General features: G+C 45.3%; 1 protein-coding gene across 1 annotated transcript in view; it reads right to left on the bottom strand.

The window, feature by feature from the left end:
* The window catches only part of TMEM132D (transmembrane protein 132D), a 185,623-nt gene that overhangs the window by 12,829 nt on the left and 159,689 nt on the right, over positions 1 to 13,105 (bottom strand). The gene's annotated exons all lie outside the window — the stretch shown is intronic.

Genomic DNA, 13,105 nt, shown 5'->3' with positions numbered 1-13,105 from the left:
CACGTCCAGATCCATGTCCAGAATAGTTCCTTATTCTCCCAATTGCCCTGGAGAGCTCCAGGAGCCCTGCAGGTATTCCTGATGTCCAGGATGCTCCAGCTCTGGGCAGCAGTTTCTCCATTAACCCCACAATATGAGCCTCTCCCTCAGCAAACACCGACACAGTCCCTGGATTTGGGCACGTTTAAATCAGCAGAAAATATCTTTGTCACGTCTATTTTTTTTTTTTTTTTTTGTTTGTTTGTTTGTTTTAGCAGCACCAACCCCTTCCACACCTAATCCAACACCTGGACAGTCCTGCAAATGATAAGTGAAAGCAAAGTGGCTGTGCAAAGTCCTAAATTGGGCTGAGCAGACAGTAATTGCCGTGGCATTGTGTAAGATTTCAGCCAGAGCTTTGTGCCAGGGTCTGGAGGATGGCTCAGGGCTGGCACCAGGAGCCATAAATGCCTCACCACATCAGGAAGGGTGGCAGACAGTCACTGGAAATGCTGAACACTCTGGGAACTTTCTGAGAGGAAGAAATGCAATTTATAATCATTAACACCAGCTCCTGTTGGGGAGGCAGGTGTGAGTGGATGGTCTGAGCCCAGTTTAGCTCTGATTCCACCAGGTACCATCACACTCTGCCAGAGCTGCTCTGCTGGGCAAGGAACTCACTGATTTCCCTCTGCACTGTCTGCTCCTCCTTCCCTCAGCAGGTTTTCTCCAGGGATAAACTGACCCTGTTTTACACCAAAACAACACAAACTCTGAGATCCAGAAGGCTGAAAATGACTCTTTTATTTTTGGGATGTATCTCCTTTATATAAATTTTTTTTCAATCAAACCCAACATTATCTCGAGATGAGGGAGGGTCTTGCCGAGCTCCTGGTTTTTTGTTGGGTGTGATGTAATGGAGTTATTTGACCCTGTTTGACACCACAAGGACACAGACTGTGAGATTCAGGAGGCTGAAAATGACTCCTTTATTTCTGGGCTGTGTCTCCCTTTTATCCCATTTCACACAGACCAATTGGATTGGTGACACAAAGACAATTCTGGACAGGGATCAGTGCAGGAGAAGGGGAGGCTGCAGGATTTAGGAAAGTTGGGATCATAGAAACACCATAATGAACCTGAATTTTTGCTGCTGCCCGGGTTCTAATGAAGGAAGGAAGGAATGCTGATGGTTTAACCTGGGATGGGATTTCAGGCGTTGCAGAGTCTCTGATAAGGGCTCAGCCTGCACACAGCGTGTGACACTTGATTTTCATTTCTTCCCTAATAGGATTGGGTAACAATTGGAGATCCCCTGGGATGGTTTCTGAGGTGCTGCACTGAAATGTGATATTGTGGACTCTGGGCTGTGCTCTCAGCTCTGCCAGGGCTGTGGTTTATTTGTTCTGTCTCAGCAGAAACACACACAAAAGGTGTGCGGTGGTGCTGAATTACCTGGGCAGGTAAAGAGCATTAATGCTGAATCCCCCAAGAATGCTTTGAGATGGAAAATGTAACGTATAAACATCATTGGGGTTGTTAATAACATAAATAACCCCAACTAGGACAGAGCACAGAAACCACTCCTGTTGAATTTCACTTAAAAATCCCAGCCCATACAAAGTTCTGTCCTGATGAAACATCAGTGCCTGAGTAAGGAAGGATTTAGAAATATTTTCACATTTCTTACGTAACAGAGTCTGTGCAGGTCAGACTGAAGATTTCTTCTCTTTTATTCACTGTCTGGACCATTTTTCATTCCTTTTAGGATGGTGACTTTTGATACCCATGTACTTTTATCTCTTTGCAGTTATATATATAAAAAAACTATGCAGGACTTAAGGATTTCAAGAGAAAAGAAGGTAAAGCAGTGAAACACATCCAGGAAAGTGCTGGAGGAGTTACCTGAGTGCAGTTTATTACTCAGAGATGATCATCTGTAACATTTCTCATGTTTTACAGCTGTGACAGGCTCTATTTTCCTGCCTTTCCTGTGCCCTGACTGCTGAATTTATTTGTAGTGCCATTGGTTTCCCCCAGAAAAATCCTGAACAACTTCCCTGTGCTTCTTGTTCAACTGGTTATTGGATGATGAGCCTGATTTCTGAATCAATTTAAGCATTCCAATCCAATTAATTTAATTGCAAATTAGAAACCTAAGCACCTACAAAAAGTGGCTTTAATGGCTCTTCAATTTTAACTAAGAGTGTAACTGTGTATTTAGAGCAGGTGGGTATTACACAAAGCTGATCTTTTTCTCCCAACTTCAATAATCTCTTCCCTATAATAACTATTAAAAAAATTAATGGGATTATTTGCAAGCAGGTAATTATTTTGCAGCTGTAAAGGGGGTTTTGTTTGAGTAAATTTAGGGCATTTTGTTTGAGTAAATTTAGGGGATTTGAGTGCCCTCAGCAGTTTCTTGGAGGGTTTGTGAGTGTGTGAGGAGCTGCTGGGAGTGTTTGAGACTTTGTGCAGAGCTGGAGCTGATGGCAGAGTGAAATCTGGGAATGTGACGTTCCATTACATGCTCCATTTCATTCCTCCCAAGGCCAGGGGAGGGGGAGAGAAGTGAAAACTTCACTAATGAAGGGAAGTGTGGCTTGCCCTGATGAGGAGGCTGCTGGAGGCACCGTGGATGGCACTAAAGCACATTTTCTGCATTGTCTGGGAGCATTGTATTAATTGCACTGGGCTGTCACTAAGAGGGGAAGTTACACCCACACATCCAACTCCTGTTAGTGGTTGCACTCCATTCCTGCCACTGGGAGTCCAGATTTAACCCGCTGTGGTGAATGGGATTGCTCTGCTGATTTATTAAAAAACTCTGGATGTTGATCTAACACCAATATCCAACTGTGAGGGACAAAGACTCTCTAACAGTTTAAAGTTAGAAAGTGTGTGTTTATTACACACCACAATTTACAGATGGTCACAGGGTCTTTTATGTCCAGGAGTATTGAATATCCAAAACACAAATGCACATTCATAACTCTGGTACCTCCCATTCCCTGGTATGGTAATTAGCCCAAAAAGCCATTAAGCATGGGGAGTTTATTCTTTGAAATGGGTCTGAATTATTAAAAAACTCTGGATATTGATCTAATACCAATATCCAACTGTGAGGGACAAAGACTCTCTAACAGTTTCAAGTTAGAAAGTGTCTGTTTATTACTACACCAGACAGGACATTTGGGGCTCCCAAATACTCACAATCCACAGATGGTCACAGGGTCTTTTATGTCCAGGAGTATTGAACACCCAAAACACAAATGCACATTCATAACTCTGGTACATCCCATTCCCTGGTATGGTAATTAGCCCAAAAAGCCATCAAGCATGGGGAGTTTGTTCTTTAAAATGGGTCAGTGGTCTTTTTTTATAGGGTGGGGTCCCAAAATGATGAAGTAAGATGGGTCTTCCTCCCTTTGACTTTTTAACCTTTAGTGTTGGTGACAGCTGAATCCTGTTTTTTCCAGGACTGTTTGATTTATGATTGTATTGTATTCATGGGGTCTATTGATTATTCAGGATGCAAAAGCCTAGTTTGAACAGCTTCCCTGATTTATCAGTTCCTTCCGTGATTTTATCAGTTCCTTCCAAGATTTATCAATTCCTTCAGTCTGGCTTCTGTTATCACAAGGGAAGTCCTGGCTACATTATCTCAGCACTATCTATTTTGACTACAGTCTTTAATTCTTCTAAATCAATGCCTCAGTGCACTTTAGGGGATGGAGAGGAGAGGAATCCTGTCCTCTCTGGGAGGTTGTCTGTGTGTGAGCAGAGCTCTGGGTTTGTCTGAAAGCAAACAGCAGCCAGAGCCAGCTCCTCTTGCTCAGCGCCACAAGGCAGCCCGTGTTCCCTTCCAATTCTTCACACATTTGGATGATGCTGAGCTGAATTCCAGGCTTGTAACAAATCTGGAGAGGCAGAGTGTCCCTGGGGCTGAGAATCCTGTGGTGGGGATTTTGCAGAGCAGCATCAGCAGCCCCTGTGGCAGTGCACTCTGCTGATTCCTGCAGACACCTTGACAGGAGCTTCTCCAGATCCTGCCCTTTGCTCCCAGGTTAAACAGAGCGTGTGTGTGTGTCTGATCTCATCTGGAACCCTCTGCTCCCTGAGCACACCCAGGGGGACAGGGTGCACTGATCCTCATTTCCCAAAGCTGTGTGAGGTGTGTTTAACCTCACCCTGGGCTCTGACAGCCATCAGCCCATCTCCAGCAAGGCTCATTACTGACTTCATGGGCTGCTGGGTGGTTTTGTTGCTGTGGAGGGGATAAAATGAGACATTGAGTATCACAAAGTGTGCCCAACATGGGGAAAGTGCAGGAAAGAAATGACTGGGGAAGAAGAAGGAGTGGGAAGAAGAAGGAATGGGATGGTCCCAGAGTCTCGTTATCTGAGAGAGAACTTCCCTCCCTGAGCACACCCAGGGGACAGGGTGCACTGATCCTCATTTCCCAAAGCTGTGTGAGGTGTGATGAACCTCACCCTGGACTCACAGAATTCACAGTTGGCCTTGGTGTGGGGCCCAGGCTGGGCAGTTCAAACCTGATTCCAAAATATCTACAAGAAAATTCCCTGGGAAAAGAATTTCAGAAAACCAGAACATTTCAGGCTGCGCAGATCTGGAATGAATTCCAGCTTGGGATGGACCCAGCACCAGGATCTGCTCCACTAAAACTCCCCCAGCCTGGGGCTCCTGGGGGTTTCCATCAAGGCTTTCATTTATCAGAGGCACATTTTACCCTTTCCTGAAACACAGAACAGAGCAGTTCCTAATTAAACTCCTGCCTAAATCCATTACAGCTTCTGAAACCACTGAGACAGGGAGATGAAAAGGACTTTAATGATCTCAATATGTAAATAGAGATGTAGAAGTTTGTTTGGAGGGATGAAGGTTAGAGGCCAGACAGGAAACCAAACAAAAAGCCTCTTGGTAAGAAATTGAATTGCTGCGTTAGTTATTGTGGATTTTCATAAAAAGAAAGTAATAATGCACAGTCAGGTTTTGGTTTGTAAATAGGAAGTGACAGCCCCTGAGTAAGGCACTGGAATTCTATTATAGACCTGAAAAAAGAATAATAGAGGAAATTGAGAAAGCACGAGAGAGGCTTGTAATAGAATTGAGCAACGGTATAAATACAAATGGTGAAAGGGAGATTGATTTAGTGAACGACAGGAAACTCAGAAACTCGAGGTGTTAAAAGGATCATCTGCTCATCTGCTCAAGAATTGCCTGAGGCTGCACAACTTTGAGCTGAAACAGCCAGATTTGCTTAAGGTGGGTGAACTTCAAAATTGTGTGAGGAATACTCTATTGCAAGACATCTTGTTCCTGCAGGACACGGGTGTTGTATTAAGAAAATTACCTTTTCTTAATAAATTCAAGAGGTTTGACAAGGATTTACAGGAATGAGGAGTTGCTGTGACCCAAAGAGCCTCCACTATGGCAGTGGGGATTTGGGGAAACCCTCCTGGTGAAATGAGTTGTCCAGGACGTTCCCTGGATGGTTTTTTGTCCAGACCATGAGGTGGGACAGAAGTTTCTGTGTGAGTGACGTCTCCATCTGAGTGTCTGCAAATGTGCAGAGGTTTGTTCCAGTTTGGGGAAAAATTCAGGGCTCAGCCCTCCATCCCTGACTGCAGGGGACAGAAATCTCCCCTGGCTGAGGGAGGGAGGCTCAGAGCTCCAGGTGAAACATCCTCTCAGTATCTGAGGGTGATAGAACAACTCTGTTTTCATTTGGAAACCAACCAATTGGAATTGCAGCTTCATTCCCAGTGGAGACCAACCAATTGGAATTGCAGCTTCATTCCCAGTGGAGACCAACCAATTGGAATTGCAGCTTCATTCCCAGCCATCCTGAAGGTCTGAATAACTCCACACTGAGCTTTGCAGCAGTGGTGGTTCTCCTGCAAATATCCCATCTCCATTTCCCTTCTCCTTTGCATGGAGTCCTGCTTTTCAAACAAATCCCAAGAAGAGGATTCAGTTTTTACCTGCAGCATCTCAGTGCAGTGGATTCTGCACAGGGGCTGGGGGAGCCCAGGCAGGAACTCTAATCACCTTTTCTCTTCTTATAACACGATTTTGCGTGGTGGGGATCACCTCTGCTTCTGGGAAAAAAATAATCTGAATAATCTCAGTGAGCCCAAAGGATCTTGCTGAGGCAGACAGTTTGTTATTAACAACATCAGTTCCTAAAGACGGAAGGTGCAGGGTGTGTCCAGATGGAACCTCTTTTATATCAGTCTGGCTGTTCTCTCCTCTTGCCTGTTTGAGGATAGTTCAGAAATCAAACCAGCAGGACTCACCTCAATTTCCCAGTGAATAGCTCTGAGTGCCTGTCAGGGTGGAAGGAGTGTGAAAGCGTTTGGGAGATCAAAAGCAGCACGACTCCCATCAGAGTCAACAGGGAACAAGCAGCAAAAAAAAAAAAATCTTACAAAATGCTTTCAAATTATCCTCCACCTTCCATTCCCTACCCTGGCTGGAACCAGCTCCTGAAATCTTTTATTGAGTGTGTTGCTCTTGTGGTTTCTGTGAGAGGAAAAGGGAGTTTGGAGGAGCTCAGGGTGGCAGAAGGTGTGCTGGGGAACACCTGGGATTTTTTATTTGGTTGTGGGGAGAAAAGGTGATGGTTTTCTGCTCTGCACTGACCTTGGGGATGTTCTGAGAGCTCTCTGTGCTCTGGGGCTGTCAGAGTTGTGGTCCCCTCACTCAGAGGGGTCACAAATTGTGACGTGGGTGCAGACCCTCACAGAGGACAGCAGCAGGTCAAACATGGAAAACTTCTTTATTTCTCTGAATCCATCACTTCTATACACTTTTTACAGATTGGCCCAAGGAGGTCACAACCTCCTGACCCCATTGTGACCATCAGTCAAGTTCTCCTGTCAGAGAACAACTATACAAAACACAAGATAATTTATAAAAATACATATAATTTACATGAAACAGTGTGAGAATCAGGCTGCAAAGATTCAAACACCTGAAAGGAGGAGAATGCAGGGTGACACCCCAGGGCTGTGTCTGTGGACAGGGGTTTGATTTGCCTGGCACTGGCTGTTCTTCACTGGGAAATCCACCTTGAACCAGAGACTGGACAGAGCCAGAGAATAAAATAAGTGAAATTTATTGAAAGGCCTCCAGGATCCACCCTGGGCAGGACAGGAGCCCAACCAAAGCTGCACCTTTTTTGTGAATAGTCACAAAAAAAGGCTCTCAGGTGCTGAGTTGTTACATTTTTATAAGTTTTGGTGAGCTGCAGAGCCCACCAGAGCTGTGACACCGACAGCCATGAATAAAACATTAATGAATGAACAGAGCACAAAAAAACCCCACCTTTCATGAGGTCAGATGGCAGAGATGAAATAGAATCTCTTCACTCCTCACCTGGACTTCTCCCCATCACACAAATGTGGCTTTAATAATTTTATGTGGTTAATAATTTTATTTCCCAGACTCTGTGAGAGGAAATATTTCTGGCCTGGCTTTCCTATTTATACTAAATGTAATTGTTTTTGTTGTTTGGTTGATTATTCCCTGACACCCCAGGTAACATTCCCCAGCACTCCGTGTCCACGGGAAATCTTTGTAAACACTTCACTCCCTCCTCCCCACCGCCAGGATAATGATCTCTGTGCCACATCAACAGGTATTTATAGGGAAAAAAAAAAAAAAATGCTCCCAGAGACACACATTGATGGCACAAGCTCTGAGCCCTCAAAGTGCTGTCAGGAGGGTTTTTTGGGTTTTTTTTGTGAAATGCTGAAAGATGATGTTGGGAATAGTTCAAATATAAAATGTTCATCAGCTGCCCCGTTGTTGTTGTTATTATGTGTGAATAAAGAGATGGAGCAGCATTGATCCCACAGGGATTTCTCTGGTCCGGAGCCAGGCTTTTGTTCAGCTGTCTGAGAGAACAGGATGCCTTTTCTCCCATCCTTTTAATCCTTTTTTTTTTTTTTTTTTTTCCTTGAATCTTCTTGGTTTAATGAAATGTCATCAATTTTCAGGCTGTGGTTTGTCTCACACATCAGGAATGCTCCACAACCAATGCTATAAATACAGAATTATATCTTCAGCATTTTCTCACGTCTAATAAGGAAAGGAGGAAGTTGGAGGTGATATTTACTTTGTGCACTGCAAACTTATTCAACTGCACAGCAGCCACAGAAATTGCTGAATTTTAGTGCACGGGGGGGATCAGGAAAGGTGTTTCACTGGGCTGTGCAAAACTTATTTCCCAGTACAACAGGACCTGCTTTAGTGATCAATATTGGATCTGAGGGACAAAGATGAAATACTTGTGTCCCTTTTTTACTGCATTTCTCGTGCAGGACATGCAGGGACTGCAGGCAGGAGAAGGTGTGTGTGTCCCATGTCTCACTCTGAGACATAAATGCACTGCAAACTTATTTAACTGCACTGCAGCCACAGAAATTGCTGAATTTTAGTGCATGGGGGGGATCAGGAAAGGTGTTTCACTGGGCTGTGCAAAGCTTATTTCCCAGTACAACAGGACCTGCTTTTGTGATCAATATTGAATATAAGGGACAAAGATGAAATACTTGTGTCCCTTTTTTCCTGCATTTCTCGTGGAGGACATGCAGGGACTGCAGGCAGGAGAAGGTGTGTGTGTCCCATGTCTCACTCTGAGGTGTAAATGCACTGAAAATTTCTTTAACTGCATAGCACAAATGGAAATTGCTGAATTTTAGTGCACTGAGGGGATCAGGAAAGGTGTTTCACTGGGCTGTGTTCTTCTGCCTGTGCAGAACTTATTTCCCTGCTTTTGTGATCAATATTGGATCTGAGGGACAAAGATGAAATACTCGTGTCCCTTTTTTACTGCATTTCTCGTGGAGGACATGCAGGGACTGCAGGCAGGAGAAGGTGTGTGTCCCATCCCTCATTCTAAGCCATAAAAATCACTGAGATTTTCCAGCTGAGATGAAAGGAACGACATTTCCAGCTATGGAAAACATCCATGGAAGTCTAAATCTGCCCAAGCAGATCTGAAGTGTTTCTGCAGTTGTTAATTATCATCCTCCAGCCCTCAGTGGTGCCCAGAGTTGGGCAGTTTCTTGTCAGATCCTCTCCTTTTTCCCCACTGATGTCACCAGGCCAGTCTTCCCCATCCTGCACTTAATTGTTCCTACCCAACCTCTCTCCAATCTCATTTGTTTATTTCAGGTGGTTTTCTACACTACAAAGACCCTTTTGAATTCTGAGCTTGTTCTCCAGAGAACTCCTAACCCCTCCCAGCTTGGCACCGTCTGCAGATTTAATGAAATTAATTAAATGAAAATTAAATGAAAGGCTCAGCACTGACTTCAAGGGGCACTGGGAGTGAACCCAAACTGTCTTTGCATCTTTCAGAAGTGGTTCAAGTGAAACACACTCATTGCTGTGTTTTTGTAAGGGAAGGAGACAGATGAGTGTTGAATAATTCAGGGTTTCCTCGTTGCTGACTGAGAGAGATTTAACTAATTTGTCAAAATAATGACCCCTGCTCACGGCGGGGAGGGAGAGGCTTTGGAGGGTTTCTGTGCCCAGAGGGATGTGCAGGAGCCTGGGCTCAGCTCAGCCCCCACCAGGGGCTTGTTCAGGGTGTGAGATGGGGGGGAGCAGAGGGGTCTGCAGGGGGTGGGACTGTCCTGCAGTGTCACATTGTCCCTTTTCTGACCCAGAGATGGGGCTCCTCAGAGGGGTTTTAAAGACTTTTTTTATTCTATTTTCAGTCTCATGAGAAGGGCGAGACTGTACAGATGTTACAATTCACACCATCACAATCAGAAGCCAAAATATTTTCTAATTCCAATCCATTAAAAGTGATTTTTGGCCTGTCAGCTTTGGCCACTCAATGCTGTAAATGCCTTAAAGCCAAACATCTAAAATCACCTCTCATGGGTCCTGCTACAATGCACCTTTCATAGTTTTATTTCTCCAAAATATCCAGTTTTATTTGCAAGGCCATCATTAGAAACTTGTTTCCAGTTCCATTTCTCTCTCAGCAATGTCTGTCCTATCCCAGGGCCTTTCTCAGTCAGCATTTCTCATCTCAGAGTTTGCACACAGGTACAGACTGTGTGAGCTCTGCCAGGCTTTGGGAATCCCCTACAAACCCATTTCCCTCACTGCAGGGATGCTGAGGGAGCAGAGCTGTGTCCCAGGGCAGGAGGCTGTGCTGGCTCTGCTGCCACCAGCTCACAGTGTCACTCTCAGTGTCACACTCAGTGTCACCCTCAGTGTCACACTCAGTGTCACACTCAGTGTCACTCTCAGTGTCACAGCCCTGCCCTGCTCTCATGGGGGGATGAGGAAGGGGAGGAGATGCTGGGGGGGCTCAGGGTGGGACACAAATCCCCTCCCTGCTCCACATCTCCACCCTCAGCTCCTTTGGGGTCCCCTCCACCATCCCAGTGCAGAGTCTGGAGTCACTTCTGTTGGGAAAGATGGGACAGGAAGGATTTATGGATATGATTGTATGGTAAGAAATGCTGCAGATGTAAAACCTGTGAGTGAAATAGGAATGAAAGCCAGTTTGGAGATGTGAGCATGGCAGGCAGGAAAACGGTGATGAGCTGGAGATGGGTTAAAAGACAGGAAAAAAAAGGACTCAGGAATGAAGCCTTTCCACTCTCCAAAGGCATCAGGTAGAAAACAGGTAAGAAATGTGGCTTTTAAAGTTTACAATATAAAATGACACGGTAATGTAGTAGTTCTCACAGGCTGCATGCAAAGTCTGTAGGGTTTGTATCTCACGCTGGTTGGTCACTGTAAATTAGAATATTCAACACAAAAAGAGATAGAATGGATTGGAACAAGGTGATCGCTCTCTTAGCTTACTCTTTTTCGTCCTTCCCCTCTCCTCTCTCTCACCTCCCTTGCTCCTGTTTTCTCCCCACGTTTTTCCCCTGCTCTTACCCCGTTTTTCCCCCTGAGCTCTCTTCTCTCTCTCTCTCCCCATTCTCTCTTTAGGGCTTTGCTCCAGCCCAGGCTGGTGGCTGAAGGCAAAGCCCTCTTTACCCCAACCCTTGGAATAATAAACCCCCGTGTTTCCAGAACATCTCAGCTCTGCAGAGTTCCTTGTCCCTGCCATCCACAGAAAAATTTCTACAACTTCTACATCAGGTGAGGTTTGGAAACCTCCTGTGGCTCTGCAGCCTGTGTGTGCTGGCTGCTGGCAGCTTCACCTGGCACCTGTGGATTGTGGCTGTGGCTTAGAAATCCCTCCAAGAAAGTGATCCTCATTTTTCCCAGTGGATTTGCACAGATTTTTATCCATTTCCTGGGGTTGTGGTGAGGGAAGAGCAGCTCCTGCCGTCTGTGAACACATCTTTCAGTCTCTCTACACCGTGTCCTCACCTGTGATTTATTTCTTTCAAGGCACCTACAACGTTTCCTTTCATTTTTTGGGTCGCAAAATTTCGGTTTCATTTCAATTTCAAATGATTAAAATTATGTAAAAATACCACGACATCAAGGGAAAAGTTATTTTAAAATGGAAAAAAAAAAATCAAAACATTTCATTTCGGAAACGTCAAAACAAGTTGTTTTCCTTGACACAACAAGAACCTGGTTGCATCCTTTTCTTCTTCTTTTTTTTTTTTTTTTTCCTTCTGGCAGAGATGAAATTCCAAGGAAATTTTCATCATGAAGCTGCTTTAACAGGACTACAAATTCTGACTGAATAAACTCTGCCAAATTTTCCTCAACAGGCTCCTAATCAACTGGGGCCACAAATCAAAACCAAAATCATCTGGATGAAACTCTGCCCAGTTAAAATCCAATCCCATGGAACCTGTGGCACAACGAGCTGTCCCCACCTGCAGGGAGGGATGGGAAGGCACAAAACAACTTTTGCACAAGCCTGGGATGAATTGAGATTTATTGAGAATAATACTCAGGATATTTAAGTGTTAAACTCCCACTGAGCTCCAGAGGAGTTTGGTGCTTAAAGCTCTCTGAGATCCCGGTTTTTAATCTCCCTTTGATGTGTTTGTGAAATAAGGATCCCCATCCCCTTGTTTTACAGGGATTTTGCAAAGCCTGGTCTGTCAGGACGCAGGAAGGGCTCAGGTGCTGGAGTTACACAACTGCATCTCCCTGATGGAAATTCCTGGGCAGTTCTCTGGGCCAGCCCTTCCCCTGCTCACCTGCAGCAGGGCAGATGTTCCTCCAGCTGTGCCCTCAAACCCAGCTGTGCCCACAAATCCAGCTGTGCCCACAAACCCAGCTGTGCCCATGTAAATCAGCTGCACATCTCCCTCCAGCTGTGCCCACAAATCCAGCTGCACATTGAAACCCTGGTTCCATCCCTGAGGTGTTTTGGTTTGCTGAAATTCCTTTCCCAGGGAATTTTCTGTCAACAGGAGAAATGTTTTTGTAGCTGTCCCTTTGTTATTCATCCCTTTCCCCAGGAGGGACTTCTCCTTGCTGTCCCTCTGCTCTGACCAATGGGAGTGAAGAGGTTTGTCTTTGTGTCACCAATCCAATTGGTCTGTGTGAAATGGGATAAAAGGGAGACACATCCCTTCAGTCCTTTCCCTGTGCTGACAGTAGGGCTGTGGGTTTGAGCAGTGCAGTGCTGAGCACATCTGAAATATTCCCCTCTGCACTGCTGACTGAACTCCCCCTCCAGCCTGGCAGCAGCTCCGTGTTTGGGATGGACATGGTTTGGTATGGGAATGTCATTCCTGACTCTGTGGGACAGAGCTGTGCCCTCCCAGGGGTCAGATATTTGTGTGTCACTCACAGGGACCTGTCCTGGCTGTTCACTGATGGAGGGGAAAGAGGGGAACCTGCAGGAGCCAAAAGAAACCCAAAGCACTTTTACAACCGACCAAATTCATGCCCCCCAAAAAAAGCCATTCAAGCCTCAGGCCCTCCAGAGATAAAAGCCCCCTGTACTGAGAGGATTTCTGGAGCACCTTGTGAAGGCTCAGAACAGTCTCCCTTAATTAATGGAAGTGAGGTCGGTGCAGTTGTGTGAAAACTCCAGTGACACAAAGCCTGGAAAAGCTTCAGCGAGGGAGAACAGCACCAGAAGGGTTTAATGGCATTATAATGTCCTGGAATCACAGTGGCCACAACACAGAGATGTGTTCCAGCA

Source organism: Zosterops lateralis (genome assembly GCF_965231275.1).
Source record: "Zosterops lateralis genome assembly, chromosome: 17".
NCBI classification, from domain to species: Eukaryota; Metazoa; Chordata; class Aves; order Passeriformes; family Zosteropidae; genus Zosterops; species Zosterops lateralis.
This window is presented reverse-complemented; position numbering and strand designations above follow the sequence as displayed.